The following is a 19,486-nucleotide window of genomic DNA, read 5'->3' on the forward strand; positions in this document are numbered from 1 at the left end:
TTCTATTATGAAGTTAAAATGTTACCATGCAATACTGGCAGTGTTGTGGAAATTGCTATTTTTGTGGTAGTACTTTTTATTTTCTTCAGTTCTGCTGATTGTACAGTTCTGTCATTATGCTTTGAAAAATTTAAGTCTTGCCTCTTCAACATTCTTTATAATGTGTAGCTAGAGACTCCCAGTTCATATTAATGCTATATTATTTTCTTCTTTGTACATATAGTTTCTTTTAAAAACTGAGATGAACTTCTGTAGTTTGTGTTACCCCCTTCCCAATGTGTCTGTACCCACCAGATCAGCAAAATAAAGCTTCAACATTATACTTGTTTTGCCTCACCCTGGGAACTATCTTTCAGATTTTATATAGTATCATGGACAATGTTTTTTCTGGTTAGGATACATCTCATAGTCTATTTTGACTTACTATTTTAAATTTTTCAGTTGTTGTTGTCTGCAATTTAGATGTCTTTATGTGTTTTATACCTATGATATTAAAGCCATTACAAAAAATAAAGATGAGTAATTTGAGAGATTTGATATAAGGAAGGTGCATATCTTGGTTTATGATTATGACTGGGATTTTTTAAAACTTATTTTTGTGGAGGGAAGCATTTGTGGAATCAAGATACATTTTTCATTTGGGTGTGCTATGTATGAATAACTTTTTAAAATAAGGAAAACAAATACACCTTAACCCCTTTCCCCCATCCCAAACTTATGGGTCTTGGAGTAGAATAGCATTCTACTAGAAGGAAGGATATTTTATAACCTACAGAAGGATATTCTGAAAACCATCTTGACAATGAACTAAAATATCAGGTAAGCACTAATTAAAAAAAAAAAAATCAAAAGAACCAGATGACATTAAACTGCTTCACTCAGCCAAGGTGACATTGTGTATTAATTACATTTTTCTTGATAGTGTACATTTTTTGTAGGTGTTAGTCAACTGTCAAGTATGTTATCTGGTGGACAAAACTAACTTTATTGACATGGCCATTTAATAACCAGCCTATGTTATGTAGTTCTATTTTTTGCTCCAGTAAATCAGGCTGACTTGTGTGCCCCTTCTTCCAGGGGACATAACAAATGACTAGATTGTGTATTCTGAAAGTGAGCCCTGTGTTAGTAATGTGAAAATGTAAAAAGTGCAGTGTTTGGTGTGGAATATTTGCCACTTCTGGTTTTGATACTGTAGCTTGTCTTGATTGTTAATACAAATATATAAAACCAAATTTGCCCAAGTCAAGTGTGTTTTGCCTGTGATGGAAATTGCTGAGTGATCTCTCTCTGCCTTTATCTTGATGCACAATCCTTTATTTCTGTTTTGCCTCTCCTGTTTAGTTAAGGAGTGGAGTGATAGAATGGCTTTGGGTACCTGGTGTCCAGCCAGGGTGTGTTCACCTCACTGTTGTAGCTGTGATGATTATGATTTAATTTTATCTCCATCCATGCTTGAGTTTACTGCCTGAAAATTAATTATTATCCAGGGAATAACTAATTGTTGGTAGAGAGCTGGGTGATGTTCCTGTTGCTACGGGCATGACCCCGAATTGAGCTATTTTTTATACATTCTGATGTAAAACTATTTGACATGTAACAGTAACTCAAAAAAACCCAGAACAACAAAACTGTGAGTGTGTACCAGTTTCCTCCTCCAGGAGGATCTGGCATAAACTACTAACCTTCAAAGAGATATGTAAATGCAACTGTGCCCTTCACTATTAACAAGAAAGTGAGAAGATTCACACGTTTAAATGTGGTGTTTAAAGTCTGAATGAGTAATTCATAATAGCAGAGAGCTTGCCATGTGTAAGGAGTTGAGTCATTGTCATCCCTCTCTGTTCACAGATTGTCGGTGAGCTGGGTTCTGGGAGCACAGTGAGGGATGAGTAGCTTCCAGTTCATGTTGGGGACTCATGTGTGAGCACTGGTCTGCATAAACTGGAACTGTTCCCCAGCCTTGACCTGTCATTTCAGACAAGTTATCCTTTTATAACAGGGCAAGAGGTGACCAAGCTGTGTCGCCAACAAAATAAACTGCACAGAGACTAAAGTGTCTATGAGGATCACTTGAGTCTGCTGTCATCAAGTTTGTCTTTCAAGGTGATGCTTAAGAATCCTCTTCTAAAGGTCCAGCTAAAGTGTGTCAGTGCTGCACTTGACAAATTCACTACCTAATTACCTACTTGAGCTAAGCATCAAAAAGGGCATGTAAAAATGTTAGAGTAGCTCAGTGGTCACTAGTTCTTCTAGTATTTTTTAATTCAGATATTTTTCCCAAATAGCATTCTCCTCTTTAAAGTTCCTGATATGTCTGCATTACAGCTAATATTCACAAGACATGGATACATTTTTCCTTCAGATATTCTAAGCTCTGGTGAATATTGAACAATATTTTTTAGAGCTGACTGCTGCTGCAAATAACTTTTTACTAAGTGACAAAGGATGGAAACTCTTTATGGGAGGTTAAATATTAATGGTTAATTTTGGCATGTCAGTCTCTTCCTGGTTTTATTTGTGTTTTCCTAGCTTTTGGATTTAAAAATTGTCTGACCTCTCAATTTCCTTCTTCCCTTACTTGAAAGTAAAATCCAAGCTAATCAATAAATAATTGGAACAAGATTGCTCTGGGCCAGTTGGTGTCCCTGTCTGAAGGAGGTGATGGACCACCACACTGCCTTTTCTTGTACACAGAGGCAGTTGCAGAGTGTATCCAGTCTTTTTCCTCTGGGTTTTTCTGGGTTTTTTTTTTTTTTTTTTTTTTTTTTTCTTCTCCAAGAAGTTGAATAAATAGATTGTTTTGGTTGTCTTCTCTGAAAGCAAGTACATAAATTAAAACCCAAACTTGGCCTGAACATGTAAAGAACTTCTACGTATAATGAGATGGTTAAAAAAACCCCTAACAAAAGAAAACAAACAAAAAAACCCACAAAACCAAAAAACCCAATGTGAAAAGACAAAAAAACCCCCAACCAACAACAACAAACCAGCTCAGGCTGCTAGGAAACTTTATTAATGGAAGTGTGAGAGGTGTGTGATGGATGCAATACCTTGGGAGCAGCTTGGCTCCAAAACTGCAGGTCAGAACAGATATGTGGTCTTTTTATTCCTCTTTTACAATATGCTGCTTAGAGTCCTGCTCTGATGGGGCAGGATGGAATTATCCAACCAAATAGCTTCACTTTGTGCTGTTTTCTGTTGACCTGAAAGAAAGCTTTCCATCAGTATGCTGAGACAGTTAAATTCCTGCAGTTTGAAAAGGGTTATTTTTGAGATATTTTGACATTTTCAGATTGACATTTCTAGTTGTACTGTATGAGAGCTTTCTTCAGAAGGGATGTGCAGCATTTAGTTTAGCATTTGTTGTAAAAGAATTTGAGGATATTTTTAGAGGAGAAAATTATCAAAGGCTTAGAAAATTTTGAACAAGGCTTGAAAAGAATGCATGTAGCAGATGTAATTTTAAATAAGAAATAGATCTACTTCAAAATTGTGTCTAATTTTTGTTAAACTCCTTGGATGTGGTAATAACTATTATCTATGGATTGAGTATTTTCTATTACCTCTAGGATTCTGGATTGTACTTAGTCTTAAATGGGTGTATAAAGATGGATTTAAAGTTTTGATTCAGTAGCCATGGGGTGTTTGTTCCCTCATGCTTTATGTAGAAAGAAGAGACTTGTTGAATAAACTAATTTTAATAAGGCAATGATGATTGATATTTTTCATGTAATTACTTGCATTTTTACTGTATTTACATTGAAGAAAGACTTGAGATAGAATTGTAGAAGACAAGTTATTTAGAAGTTCCTTAAGTTGGCAATATGAATGGATAAAACCAGTGTTTCCAGTTTTTCAGCTTCCTGCAGATAGATCCTCCTTTCCAATTCATTTTCACTTTAAAATTTATTTCTTCTCCCTTTCCATCCTTCCCTGCAAACCAAAACCTCATTCATTAACTTAAAATTATTCAAAGGATTCCTGTTGATGTAGAACAGATCAGAGCATTCATTTTGTCCTTCTGTGCAGCTTATTTCTAATCTGAGCATCCTTTCACCATGGTGGAGTTTATAATTTCAAACTACTTTATTGGTCCGATCCCTGTTCAATGGGGTTTGTGCTTAAAAATCAGTTACCTGTGAAGATTCCATGACAGGGGAGATTTACAGCAAACGTGGAACCATCACTTGTCTTGACTTTTCTTTTGTGCAGCCACTATCTTAGGGGTTTTGGGTTTTTTTGTTCACTGCCTCCCTTTTATCTCATAAGAAGAACTTACTCTTCTGGACTGCCTGTTTTCTTTTGTGCCCTTGTGTCCCTGCTCCTCACAGCCTTCCTTTTGCTTTGGAGTAGCCATTTCTCCTTCCATGCCCATTCTTTCTTTGTCACATGCCTGCTCTAGTGTGTGATTTATGCAGCTGTCCACCCGTCTTAATTACTGATACTTGCTGGTCTTTGAGTGGTGTCCTGCAGGATTTATTCTGTGTGTTTGGTAATGGTGACAGCAGCACGGACCAGTAAAGATTGTCACACATGTGCAGCGTGTTTGCTGCATACACACACACTGAAAAAGAACTTTTTTAGAAGAGATTACTTTTAAGATAGGGGTGAATAAGAAGGAAAAGTATGAGTAGAGCTTTTAGTGCAGCTGGAGGACTGGTCAATGAATTGAAGCAAAGCAGAGTTTCTCTACACTGTGTTGAGTGAATTGCAGTGGTATGGATGTGTTGTGATATGAATATGGGCAGTGAATCCATGGTGCATGGATGGACAGGAAAGCCTGGCCTGAAAGATAGCAGGAGTAATAACCAAGGCTTAGCCAGATACTGGATGGGAGAGAAAAAATGAGCAGTGACATGCCAGGGATGTATTGGGGTGACAGGAAGCAGAGAACTGCCTTGCATGACTAGGAAAAAGAGTTACCTTGAGTGGGAAGGTCAGGGTTTCTGTTCTTGCCTTGTTGAGCTGGAGCTGAAATATCAGCAGCCATAAGGAGATGCCAGAATAGAAAGCTCAGAGATGAATCATTCACTGGGAAACCATGGTGGTGTTTGTATTTCCAGAGAAGGCAAGCCAGAGGAATCTTACTGAGGGAGATGAGAGTTAGAGCACGTGGAAATTCCTGTAGCGTTCCTGGAATCCCAACTCTCTCTTAGAAAGGGACAATTGGTAGGCTGTCTGGTATTTAATAAGAAGGATGAAACCCACAAATAATTAAGGGCATTGTGATAATTTATCTGCTTCCTTTATACAATTCAATTCCTCAGATACTTTTACCTTTCTGGTTTCTGCAAGTATGCTCCTGTATCGATATCTTTCTAAGAACTATTTTTAAATGTGCCCCAGAAGCAAATACCTATTTTCCTTTTAAAGCTTTGAGATAACTTCTGGTAATGTTGCCATTACTCAGAAATCAAACCGAATGTATTTATGGCGCTGTAATTTTCAGAGCAAATTGCTGTAATTCGGGTATTTTAATTTATCACCTTTTTTTTCTCATCTTCAGTTGGAGACAAGCAGCCACATTTGTGCTGAAACTCAATATTGCAAGTTGGTATCTTAACACTGACTGATTGAACAGTTGTGCAAGGCAGTAGATAATGAGCAGATTGATGGTTTCTATATCATATTGAAGTAGGATGTTAAATGTGAGAAGGGATTTTTAATTAAATATAAGCTAGAAACATTATTATTTTGAAATACCTAGTTTCTTCAGCAGTGCCTTTCTGCTGCTTTGAAGCATGAACTGAGTGCAAGAATAATACAGATGCTTCCTGGCCCTTTCAGGTAAAGGAGCATTGGGTTCAGTGCTACAGGTAGCTTCTGATCTTTTTCCAGTCTGAAATAATTACTAGGCCCACAGGTGTGCCTCTGTTCCTTGGCACATTGCCTTTGCAAGGTAAAAGATTAAAATTTCCACTTTAGTTGTTGGGTCTTAGTTGACCATTTTCTTCTTAGTGGTGGTAGTTGCATTCTCCTCCTGAGATGTCTGGTGGAAAAGGTTCTCATGCAGAATGGATCTAGGGGAATCCACACCCTGATTTCTTAACTATTCAATGCGGTGTATCTTATATCTCAGCCCCTCCTGCAAAGACTCTTTTGAAAACCTCTGCATGCCAAAGAAATGGGAATTTAATCTATAGATTTCAGATCTGTCAACAGGTCTTGTAGCTCAGCTTCTCAGCTCCCAGGTCAAACCCTGGCAGATGGGTATGGAGGTCAGGGTGTTCCATGACACCCAGGACATAAGTACAAGGGGCATTTTCCCTATTTTCTCATCTGCGTTTAGATTTGCTCTTTCACATGCAGATGGCTCAGAGTTCGGTCTTGCTGTGCTTAAAAATGGATCTTGCAAAACCAGGTTCAGGCTCAAAGAATAAAGTGGGAAACGAAGTTATTTCAACTTTTTTTTTGCTGTGTTAGCTTAAAATATTTGTACCAATGTTCTTGCTGGGCTGAGGCTTTCTGTGCTATAAATTTGGGGACAGGAAGGTTTTTGAGCTCTGGTTCACTCTGTATACCTCTCAGCATTTGGCAAGGTGTTAATTTAAGGAAATTTGGTGTTTTCTTTATTCAGGCATGTGTGTGTATGATCAGAGTCAGTGGATGTGCCCAGCATTGCCTGAGTCAGGCTCCTTGTTCCACACTGCACTTGGTGCTTGTGGGGTTTATCTGTGTGATAAGCTGGCACACTTGAAATTGCTTTCCACCTGCAATTTAGGGCTGTGCTGAGCATGGAAATTGTTTCTGCTGCATACAACGCTTCTTTTTCAGCTCTGTGAGAACTATGTGTAGGACTGGAAATCCTTCTGAGCAGAGCACTGCTGTAAGGTGAATAAAAGGCAATTTTCAATAAATTCCTGGTGCATTGTTTCAGGCCAGGCCTGCATTGAATCATTTGTGCAGCAGTATTTGTAATCCATTGTGAGTATACAAAAGGGAAATGGTCTCTCTTCTTAGACTGGTGTGATGATCAACTGGAGAGATCAGTTAATCCTGCTATGCTTTCCTTACCATTAAAGGGAGTGTAAGTTCATGTCATTTATTCATGAATTCACATTCACTTATTTGGTCCAACTAAAATTCAGCATTTTCATTTATTATCCTTTCAAGGAGCAAAATGACTCACTCTGAGTTTTAGGCAGAGTAGCTTGCAACATATAAAATAAGGTTTATTCTAACAAGTCTGTGATTTTCACAGTCTTGTGAAATTCCTGTAAAGTATCTTCAGAGACATTGGTATTTGAGAAGTACCTCCAGCTCTGAAGGGCAGAAGTCTCCATTTAGGGAAAGTGACTAATTTTTTTAATAACCATATGTGTCTACTTTATCTCTTCTATCCAGATATTTTCATCAGCAGCCTCTTCAATGTATAAAATATTTATCTACCACAGAGAACTTTAGTCAAGCTCACATGTTTTCTCCAGGGAAACAATATTAAAACAGTCTGTTATATGTTAAAAGCCTTTTTGTGGTGTCTGTTGGAAATAGCTCAGTTGATGAGTTGTTGCCATTAGGCAATATGTCAAAATATTAGCTCAAAACTATTTTGCTAATAGCTACCCTAAAAATGATAATTTTTACTGTGGAATGGCTAGATCAAAGTAGAAATGAATGGACCTGATGATTATCTTATTGAAAAAGATATACCTCCACCTTTAAATTGCTTTTAATATAATAAATTAATTAAAAAGTTGTCTGTACAGCATAACAGCAATCAGTATCATCTCATTACTCCTTAAAAGGCAAATGGGACCCTTCTATTTATATAATTGCTACACAAATACAAATGCTTACCTGGGCGACTTAACTTCAATATATAACAGAAGGCTGGGTGTTACTTCCATGATTTTAATCAGCTGTGTGAGGAATTGCAAATGAAAGCAAAATCTCATTTCAGAGAGAGATGTCTTTATCAGCTTAAGCAGCAAAATATCATACATGGATTTTTTTCCCTTGTTCTTTTGCATGTGTATCTTCCCAATCTTGCCTTCCCTATGTGGCTTCCAAAATAAACTAGATATATTTCAGCAGTTCTTGTGAGAATCATTTAACTCTCACACTTGAATAAGTGGCTCAGATACTTGATGTCTATCACAGCAGACAAAACCAATAATGAAGCTACAGCTGAAATGTGTCTGATTAGCTGAAAACTCAGTTTTACAAGAAAATTAAATATGTAAGTATATGTGCAAAAAAGAAACCCCATAAAAACCCACCACAAACCAAGCAAAGGGGGAAAAGAAACAAAACAAAAAAGAAGCCAACCAAAACAGCAACACTCAAGAAAAATTATTTCAATACTACGTCTGTATTGGAAGTGCTCTTTATTTTTACTAAGGTTTTCAACAAGAATTTGAATTGGATAACTGTAGCCGTGAAGGAAGTAGTTGAGGAGTTTGAAAGTCAAATTGAGCTAAGAAAGCTCTCCTGAAGGGGCTGCTGAAGTCAGGGGGTGAGTTCAGACAGGAAAAGGGAAAACTAGCTAATCATTTAAGCAAAAACCAAACAAATATCCCTCCTTCAAAACCAAAAAATATCACCCTCTCCAAAATCAACCCAAACAGAAAAAAAAACTCATAAAACCAAACCAACAACCCAAGCAAACCTCCCCTAACAAACAAAAGCAATAAAACCAAACAAAAGGTCCCAAGACCTCAAATCCAACCAAACCAGTCCTGAGAAGCCAAGCAGGGCTGTGGGATTGGGGTAAATCCCATGCCCATAGGATTGGGATAAAACCCATGGGCAGGCTTTGGGATAAAAGTTAAGAAACTCTTAGGCAATGCTCTTAAGTTAAGAAACTCGTAGTCCATTTAAGTCAAATATCTCTGGGAAAGAATAATTAGAAGGCAAAGTAAAAGATTAAGTGGCAGCAAAGTATGAGCTAAATAAGCGACTGTACTTGTTAGAGAACACCACGCTCCCTTAATTGCTCCAACAAGTCAGGAATGAATGCTGCAGTGAGTCCCTGCTTCCTGCAAGGTGGCTTTGTGGAGCACCTTGGTGCTCTGGAGGTTTTCTGCTTCCTTCACCAGGCAGCACCAGAGCTGAGAAAATTCCCAGTTAGTGCCTCCCACAGGGGTGTCACTCATCAGCCTTTGCTGCTCAGCTTTTCCATTCCTTCTCTTTCAGCTGTTATTGATCCATATATGGGTGGAATGGAAAAGTGAAAAGGTGGCAGCAGTGTGGGAAGTTCAAACAGAAGATTGCTAAAAATCCCTTTACACTTCTGTTCCAAGTCCCAGACCTGTGTGGCACCCCAGAGCTGGATGCAGTACTCCAAGGGGAGTGGGCTTGGGAGTGGGATGGAGAGGTAGAATTGCCTCCCTTGTCCTACTAAAATATTTATCATTTCTAGATGATGCAGTAAACTGTTTTACTTTGGCTCACATTTCATTTTGAGCTTGCTTTTTGCTATATTTTTTTAATTGGACAAGTAACACGATTTTTTGGCAGTGATTTTATTGTACAAACATAAAGGTGATTTCAGTACTAGAGTGTGAGGATGTCTCAAGGTATTTTCAATTTCCTGTCTGTCCTTATGTTGAATCGTTTGTACACGTAAAATATTACTAGTCCTTAAATTAAATTGTAATGGAAAGTGTTAAATGATATTTTTCATGGAGCTTCTGTAAGAAATGCTAAAACTGAATGAAATATAGCTTGGATAATATGAAACTAGACATTGGAACTGGCTATATATTGGAACTTTTCTTATCTATTTGATTTGCTTCAAGATTGCTGATGTAGGAGCTATCCAGAAAAGCCTTTCCCAAACCACCCTCTCCCATTTGCCACCTTGGTGCCCGTGTTCCATCGTGTGATTCTCTTGTACTGTTATTGTAGAAACTATTCTCAATACTGGTTTGCAGTTGCCACTTAAAATTCAGCTCTTAAAACCACAACCCAGTATCATTGTTTGGAGGCAGTGAAACACTAAAGCAACTGGTTCTTAGCGAAACTGCTTCTTAGTTCTTTGAGCTAAAGAACCAAAATTGTTAAAAGGCAGCTGGAGAAAGCAAAGACAAAGAAGTCAGGGTCTGGAAGAACAGCTGTTTTGATTGTTAATAATGAAGTAAAAATCTGTGCTCAGCCTCATAATCTTTGAGAACACAGGTCCTTTTGTGGCCCACCCATATGTTACCTTTCTTCTTGCAAGTAGGAATAATTAAATCTTAAATTCCAGATTGTATGTTTTTCCTAAACTAAAAAAATAAAAAAAGAGAGAAAAAAAGAAAAAAGTTTGTGTTTTTCTTTCTTTTTTGCTTAAGGTGCTATGCAAACAATTCTTTTCAATGAAAATGAGTTCAATTGTCATCCTGAAGGTATTTTTCAGCTTTAAACTTCTTCAGTCATTGTTGCTTAAAGATATTTGAGTTTCCAAAGTTCAGAACTGTGTTGGGAGAAGTGACTGTAGAGGCAACAGAGAGACAGTTTTTGGTCCTTCCCATAAGGAGAATCTGGTTGTTTTTCCTGTATACAGTTCTTGAATAAGTATTCATAGCAGATAATTTACTTTATAGTATAGAAGCAAGCACATTGTGTCAGGTGTTCCTATAGTGCTAAGGTCAAAAAGGATGTGTGTTTATACCATATGAAAACACCCCTCTCAGATCATATTTTGAGTGATGCCATCAAAACCAGAAACCCAAAACCTTACTGAGTATTTGAGAAATGCTGGGGTAAAACTGAGGCACCGGATGTGCTGACCCTGAATTTTCTGTTCCCTCAAAGTGCTTGCTTGGCTGGGAGCCCCATCTGTAAGTGAAAATTGTGGTTACTTGTGGTGTAGGATCTCCTTTCCTGTAGTCACAGGGAGCATTGCCTGTGCCTGTGCAAGATCAGCAGCTGCTGCTGGAGTAGGAGACACTTCATTTACAGCTACTGCAGCTTTTTTGCAGAAGGAAAGGGAAGTGATGGCTCTCTAATGCTTTGATGACTGAGCCACCACTTGGAAGTGGTGCCTTGCATTATCTCAGCTTGCAGATCCAGTGCTCAGACAGGTTTTACAGGGCTGGAAGCTGCTCTTCACAGACCACCAGGGAGCAAATTGCCACATGCCTGGTCATTACCACATAAGAGGGGTTTGATTTTTTTTTTTTGACAATATCTATTCTTCAACATCCACTTTGCAAAAAAGCTGTTCACAGCCAGACAACAGGTCAGTTTCCCAGTGAAAACTAGCTCTTCCTTTTGAATATCCTGTCTTTAACTTACCTGATTGATCTAGTCACACAACAAGAAAAAAGTGTCAGAGAACAGTGAAAAATATTATTCTTGGCAATTCAGCAGCATATTTTTTTTAAGATGGGAGAAATGTTAACAGTCAATTACTGCATCTGACACTTCCAAATCTGATGTCATTCATACCTCTTGCCCTTATTCTAGGAGTTTTACACATATTTTCCAGCTGTGTTTATTAATAAATATTTTGATATTCTATCTGGTTGCTTATGTAACAGGTGTGTGTGTCTTGGTAAGTTATAATGACATGTTAGACAGGTACCTCACCCACTTTTCTTCTCTGTTTATATTTGAATTTTAATTTTATCTGTCTCATTTTTTTTGTAGCAATTTTGGTGTTAATTCTCACAAGGAGATCAACATTGAATTTGCCTCTGGCAGTCAGAATCAACAACAGAATATTTTTAATATTTAGAGATGGAAGTGATTTCAGCTTTAGTGTTGAAGCTCAATCAGGCATTACAAGATTAGTCCTCTACAAGAGGTCTGTGGTTAATAGCTGGAGTGTTGTGATGTTTGGGTGCATCCATGGTTACCTGTGGGGTGTGTGGGGCAGTGCTTTCATCTGGTTTGTGCCTTACCAAAATAATTTGTCCCGTGAAGTTCTGAGTCAAAGCTCAAGCAACGAGACATTAGTCTAGAAATGAAGGCTAAGCTTTGTGCTTCCACATGGCTGAAATTGTCCTCTCACACTTGAGAATGTGTAACGTGGCTTCTTAGATTATTGCTGCTCTTACCTGTTTGCTCCTATAATCAGTGACCTGCTGTAAAATTGACCCTTGGAAAAGGACAGGAAAGAAATGAGCCAGAGCAGCTTGGTTGGAGTGCAAAATGCAACGTCATGTCCATCTTGAGCTGTGTGTGATGGAAAAGGTGATGGACATGCAGCAATGCAATAATGAGGAGGGACACAGAATGCTCTGGAGCCGAAAATGGTGGAAAATAAGAAGTTTAAACTTCTGAGTGTAGGGGGGAAAGAAAACTCCAGGAAAAAATCCCACAAACCCCTGCTCTGCCATCTTCTCTGACATTTTCTAACGCTTAACAAAAGGTCAGAAAAATTTCCACACCAGAATGTATCCTCTTGTGGGTTTTCTTGGAAAAGCCATTCAGATAATTTTCTCATAAATTTAATATTCAGAGTTGAGGGTTGTCTTCCCCTTGGTGAATAATCTATACAGGGAAATATCATCTGAAACTGTTAATGAATTTAGGTCAAATTCAAAGAGTTTTCAATGTAGAATTATAAATGAATGTGGATGCCTTAAGTAGGCCAAGTTTTAAAGCAGCCATGTAATATTTGGGGGAGCAGCAATCAGTTTGTTTTGGTTTTTTTTTTTTTTGAAACCTGTTTTATAGTAAAACTTGACAGGGTGGCATAGCATCATCTTGGTGTTTCTTGGTTTGTTTTTTTTTTTTTTCTGAGCATCTTCTATGCACAAGGTGATATGCAAAGCTTTAGAGAATGTGATGGATTAATTTAGAGAGCCTCAAAGTCAAATGACATATCACAGCTGATCTGAGTCTCAGAGAACCTGAATGCAGCAGTCAAGCTTTCTGTGATAGATGGGATGTTTGGGTGATTGCCTCCTCAGCAGAACAAAAAAAAAAAAAAAAAAAAAAGTGGATGTGAGCCATGCATTTCTTAACATATTTCAGTCAGAGTTATGCTTCATACTGGGTTCCAGCTTTCTTTATCCAAATGAATTTTGCTGTTGGGAAATATTCTTGTTTTGAAATATTTCACCACTTTCCCATATTTCAGTGCTATATCAAGAGACCTGGTTTAGTGTAGGGAAAGGATTGGGTGAAACTGGCTTCATGCAGCTTTCCATTGCAAACTGCACTGGGAAACTTTCAGAAGAGAACATTTGTAGGCACAACAACTTGCAGACCTTTTCAGTTGCATCCCTCAACATTTTGTGATCCAATATGGATTTAATGAAGTTCTGGGTTTGAACCAAAGCAGGTGATGATGCAACATGAGAGTCCCTGCCTTCCTTCCTTCCTCCACCATGGAAGAAAGGCAGATTCATGTTTAACATTCCTGTATCAGTAGTCAATGCTGAGGAAAATATTCAGGCAATTTCTTTGGGCCCTTGATCTACTCTGCTGGCAAAATTCTGCCACATAAACAGTTAGGCAGTAGTGTGTGGCCTAACATAATATTCACATTTGCACATTCAGTTAATCTTTCTGGGAAAGAAGTGTGAAGAGAGTAAGAAAAAAATAAGTCTGAGAACCAGCAGTTCTGGCCCTTCTGTTCTTTATACAAAAAGGAAGTAGCAAAGATTTCCATATTTTGGCTTGTAGTCCTAATTTTTTTTAAATTGCTTTCCTGATTTGTTCTTGGAAGAAATGAAAATTTATCCTTAAGTGCATATTTTATTTTCACAGTAACAGTAGAACAGCATTTTGTTATTTTAAAAAAAAATTACTGAAAATCATTTTGACTTTATTAGATGAGTAGTAAGTGGAAAACCCAGTTTTATCAATGTTTCCAGGCACAAAAATATGCTGTGTTTACTCACTCTGAATACACTCAGGCAAACAAAACAAACTTTTAAAAATACATTATGAGTTGAAAAATGAATTGTCAGAGAGTCTTTGAACTAAGATATGAATTGTATGTGTTATTTATGATTTAAGACTATTTCTAGAGATCTGTGTATTTGGTGTTTGAAGCAAAGCAATATCCAGTGTTCAATGGAAGGTGTTAAGAGCCAGCACTGTCTTTGCTGACTTACCAGTGGTTTAATAAAGACAGACACAGATTAAGAGTGAGGTAGCTTGGGAAATGGGCCATTAACTGCACTCAAGTGCCACTAATGCAAAGAGACATATTAATAATGACAATGGCAATGTCATTGATGATGAAAAATACAACTTCTGCAAGTCAGAGAAGTTCTATTTTTTCCCCAGGAGTTGCTCTTAATTGCCATTTCCCCAGTTTCCATTTGCAGCTTTTTTTCTCACTCTTTCTTCTGACTGTGTTGATTTATTGGAAACTAACACAATGTAAACCTAAAATAGAATAAAAATATCAACAACTGTGGTGAATCATCTGGTTTATACTGCAAGTGTATTGTCCACAGGTGTAATATTAAACTTGTTAATAAAAAGCTTTCCTGATGCATAAAAAAATGAGTGGTTTACAGATATAACTCTCATGAGTTCTGTCAGCTGATATTTAGAGGGAATATAAATTGCTACACAAGTGCAACTTCACAGCAGGATGTTCTTTAGATGGGTACCTGAAAAACCTGTGATTTTGCTGATGGAAGGGGATGGCACAAAATCTGTGCAACAGATAAATCCGTACTTGCAGGTGAATTCTGCCCACAGAAATGTTTTCTAAATTCATTGCCTAAACCCTTGCTCTTTGCATTAGGTATCCACATATCACCAGTTTATGGTCTATAATGCAAAGTTTAGGTGACATGCTGCCTTCCCATGAAGGGAATTGCAGTAGTAAAATAAGAATTAATGGAAAAATACAATTAGGAACTAAATGGCTGTTTGTGATATTTATTAATGTGTTCAATGTTAATGCTCAGTTTCCATAAATATTCAGTTATTTATGTATTAGCATTTCATTAGTGAAAAATGAATCTCTACTTATAGGAAACTGTTGTGAAGAATATTATGGCTGTGCTTTTTGAAGTGCTTCCAGAATCCACTCCAAAGTGTCTCTTGCTGAGCTCTGTGCTGTAGGGCTGAGCATTTTCAGGATGCTGTGCAGTAGTGTTCAGGAGGGAGCAATGCCAAGAGTGGGGTATCTTAAACTGCAACTTGGCTGGCTAAAAAAATCTGTAGTAAACTGACAGTAGGCCTGATCCCCATCTGAAAGTTGGCTGAGTTCCTTGTAGCCTATTATTTCACCATTTCTCCCAACTTCAAGCAGACCTTGAAGCATACTGAGCATTAATGCAGTTTGAGGTGATCTTGCTGTGCCTCTGTGAAGAGAAATAAAGGTAAAAATAGCTCCTTTCTAGGTGGATTATAATCTAAATTACTTGGGAGCAGCAGACTTTCTCAGCTGGAGCCCAGGGTATGTTCATGGCCCTCTCAGACACCTGGGAAGGTGTCAAAGCAAACAGTGGCAGTAACTCCTGAGCTGCCTTTGGTAATGCACAGGTGGATGTTTCTCCTCACATCAGTTTTTCCCTTAGCCCTGACTTTGCTGCAGGTGTGCAAGGTGAAGTTATTGGTCTCCACCTGGAGAGATGATTAATCCATTAACTAGCAGCCTCTGAGCTTGCTCTTCCAACATCAGACGTCTCCATCCCTCTTGAGTGCAAACAGAATTTGGATACAATATTCTGGTTGAAAGTCTCACCAAATATCAGGTAGATGCTGTCTGCTGCTAGCCCCTTGCCCACAAACCTGGTTCTTTGATGATAGGAGGTGGTCAGGTAGGTCTGGCAGGGTTTTCTTGTGGTAAACTCTTGTTCACTGTCTTAATTGCTTTCTGTTCTTTCATGAGTCTAAAAATGTGCTCCAAGAAGATTTCTGGCCTGGTTTTTTTTTTGGGTTTTTTTTTTTTTTTTTTTAGTGTATAATTTTAAAACAGGAGACTTTGCATAACAATAACAATTAATGCCTGCCTGATGTTCCATTTAATGAACAGTTCTGTAAAAAGGATAAACAGTGCAAGCCATGGTATTTGGGATGGATTTTAACTGGGAAATTAGCAGCAGCCGCCAAAGGAAAAGTACATCACTGCTAGCAAACTGGCAGGACTACTCTTCATACAATATCTTCTTTTTGAATAAGTTTCACATTTTGATGCTTGGTGTAATCATTGTGTGCTAATACAGGACAGAACCAAGAGAATGAGGGTATGAGAACATTCTCTTTTAGGGTTTTCTTGCATTTCTTGCAGGATGCTTAATAGATATATAGCTTCAGTTTCTTTAAGAATGTTAACTTACATGGATTTGGGAATATTGGTGGAATAATAGGACTGTGTAGTCTCTTAGAAAAGAAAAAAAACCATATGTAAGCTGTTGTAGTGTGTTCGTGAAGTTCATTTAATTCCTCCCCCATTTTATGTATCTGCTCCCCCCCCCCCCATGTTGTGTAAAATGGTTCTGCCCTCCTCAGTTTTCCCGCCACAGCCCTGCCAGTTCTATTGTCAATCTGTTAGGTTATATAATTCCTCCTCCCCCTTTTCCCTTATATGTATGCTTTTTCTCCTCCCTGGGCCAAGTCAATCACCCCCCCCCCCACTCCACCTAGTATTCCAGAAGCTTCTCCTCTTTGGGGGTTGTGGTTGGCTGTGGTCCCGGGGCCCCTCCCATACCTGGCACCTATTGGGCTCTCCACTATGTCATTTGTGTTAAGTTCATCCCCTCTCCTCCCCCTATTGGTCTTTTGTAAACCCCTCCCTTATCCACCCCCTTCCCTTTATAACCCTGAGGCGCCTTTTGTTCTGGATCATTCGCTGGTACATCAGGGGGTCCCTGCCTGCCTGGCGTCGTGGGCTTTCCAGTAAACCTGTTTGGCCCCCAGCGAGTGTCCAGCTCCTTCCTTCTCGTCGTTCAGCAGCGATCCAGTCCGCAGCCAGCACAGCCCGAGGCCTTACGACGCCGAGGGGCGCTGGCAGGATTGCAGCTGGGTGTCGGCTTAACCTCAGCTAGCCGGACTCTGACCTAGAAGGCCAGCTACACCTCGCTGCAGCAAGCTGATTGTTCAGATTTGCTTACAAAACCAGTTAATTTCAGGATGTCAAATCTATATTTTCCCTGACTGCTTTTGCTTTTTTCTCCAACTGAACTTACATTAAAGCTGGATGTGTTTTGGCTGTACATCTAGGGAACTGGGATGCTATACCATGTTTTCTTAAGTTAAAATGTAGTTTGAGTTGTTTTTTCTCATTAACTAAATACTTGGAAGGTGCTAGGAGCTTTGTGCTAGTTAAATACCACAGATTCATGGTGATTGACTTGTAGAGTTCTCAGAAAAGGGCAGAGAGGGGCACGTGTAAGAAAAACATCATTTTGTACAAAGTGAGAGTGCAAATGAGGTAACAGCTTTGTTCTTTCAGCATTTGACTGTGAGTTGAGAATATCTGAATATCTGAAACTCCAGTACCACAGCACAAAGTGAAGGACAGCATTCAGCTGGGCTCAGTAGCAGCATCCACAGGTGCTGAGCAACATTTGATTTGTTCTGGTGAGGCTCCTGTAAGGATGTTGTTTTGAAATTTTGTGTTCTATGAAGTAAGAAAGGCTGCCTATGAGAGGCTCTAAATCCCAAAGATATGGAGGCAATCAAACTTTTAGGCTTAAGAATTGTTACTGAACCCATGTTAGTTCAGAGTAGAGGTTGAAAATCAAAAAACAAGCATGGGGAAAGTCATATGCACCCAACATGGAAATATAGGTGAGATTGTCTTGGAAGTGATAATGCAAAAAAATCCAATACAAGCAAATATCTGCAGAGTTATTAATGATTTTTTTCTAAAGGACAAAATTCAAGGGTACCACAAAGACCTACAGGATAAGCACAGTAAGTGTTTTGCAACTGCAACCAGCCTGTGTATTCTTAGATTAATTTATATTGAAAAAGAATACTTTTAGTAATTGCAATAGGTTTTCACTAAAACAAATAAATATTTGTTAAAAATTAATGCATTTTAATTTGTGCACTACATTGCAATCATGTGTCACGTATCCAGATGTGTGCTTTGGGCCAGCATAGGATAATATGAAGGAAAAAACCATGTTTTTAATTTGAACATCTTTTGTGCTTCATCACTTTTTAATGCCTCTATCTCAGTTGTTCCCTCTTTTCAGGACAATTCCTTTTTGCTTTCCTATGGGATTTTACGAGTTCTTTCCTTAAGATCTTTGTTGGTACGAAGTCATAAACAGATACATTGAGAATATCTTCCAAATGTCACTAGGGGATTCCTCATGTTTGTGCTTAGTGTGGGATAATGATGTGCTTAGTGGGATGGCAATGCTGTGCCATCATTGTTCTGGTAAGTAAGTGGAAAACTTTGACAATGGCATTTGTTTCATGTCCCTCACTTGGAGTGTGATAAGAACACAAATGTACAGAACACAAATTGTACAGGCAGACTGTGGTAATAATAGCGATAGCTGAATTGAGGGCATTTATGTCCAGTGAAGCTGCTTCCTTGGGTTTCAGTCTTAAACTTCACTGCTGTGAGGTTTCTCCTGAACTTGAAAATTTTTCCTCTCCAACTGGCTGGTCTGTAGAAATGCAGAGTTTACAGTTTTTATGAGTAGAGGGAAAAAGACAGTTGTTTCAAGTATTTATTGGAAATAATTTAAGAGATCTTGTCCCTCAATGTACCTGCTCACAACTGATCTGTAAATCAGTGAATTTTTTCATAGGAAGTTCTGCAGTTCCAGTCTTGAGTTTCTAATTCTATATTCCCGCTCTCTTCCTGTATATTGGGGAATACTCTTGGTGCTACAGTAAATATTGTGGATTACAGTAAACCAATTTAATTTCTGTACGTCTGAGGCTTCTGATGCAGATGTTTAATGAAGTGAGCTGGTTCCCCACTGACTTTGCATTACCATTTTGAGTAATTTTTCTAACTTGTAGTGCTTTTTGTATAATCTCGTTGAAGTAAAAATAGCAGCTGTCTTGAGTTTTTCCTGTGCAGCATTCCAAGGAAATAATCACTTTAGTTCATACAAACAAGTTGATAATAGCATGGTGATGGGGAAATCTGAAAACCAACATCAGGGCTATTAAGGATGTGAAAAAATCCTGCTAGAAATTTTTCAGGATTTTGGGAAGAAAAAAAATGCACCAAACAAATGTGTTCTTAAGCTGCAGTTGAATTTTTGTGGGGCAATAATCTCTTTTTCAGAAGCTTTTCATGGACTGGTTTTGCTTGTGTATTGTGACTCTTAAGGTTTGATAGTTTGGGAAGGAGCTGAATTTTAGACTTTTCAAATCCAAAAAATGTGTGAAAATAATTTTTAATGTAAATAAAAATGTTTAGTAGTGATAGTAATGTAATACATACAGGATGGTAGGAATGGAAAATGGTCGTTCCAATGAAACTGAAATAAAGGGACAAAAAGACCTTCTGTAAGACCAAATAAAACCAGGAGTAATTATAGGGGAACTTAAACCTGCTTGACTGTGAACAGAGTTTGTGGGGTGGGACTGTGCAGGAGTCAGAGCTGTTGTTGCCTGTGCAGGTGCAAGGAGGGTGGCAGGAGATGAATTTTCCTTAAGGGTGTGA

The sequence above is a fragment of the Ammospiza caudacuta genome, chromosome 8 (assembly GCF_027887145.1).
Source record: "Ammospiza caudacuta isolate bAmmCau1 chromosome 8, bAmmCau1.pri, whole genome shotgun sequence".
Lineage (NCBI taxonomy): Eukaryota > Metazoa > Chordata > Aves > Passeriformes > Passerellidae > Ammospiza > Ammospiza caudacuta.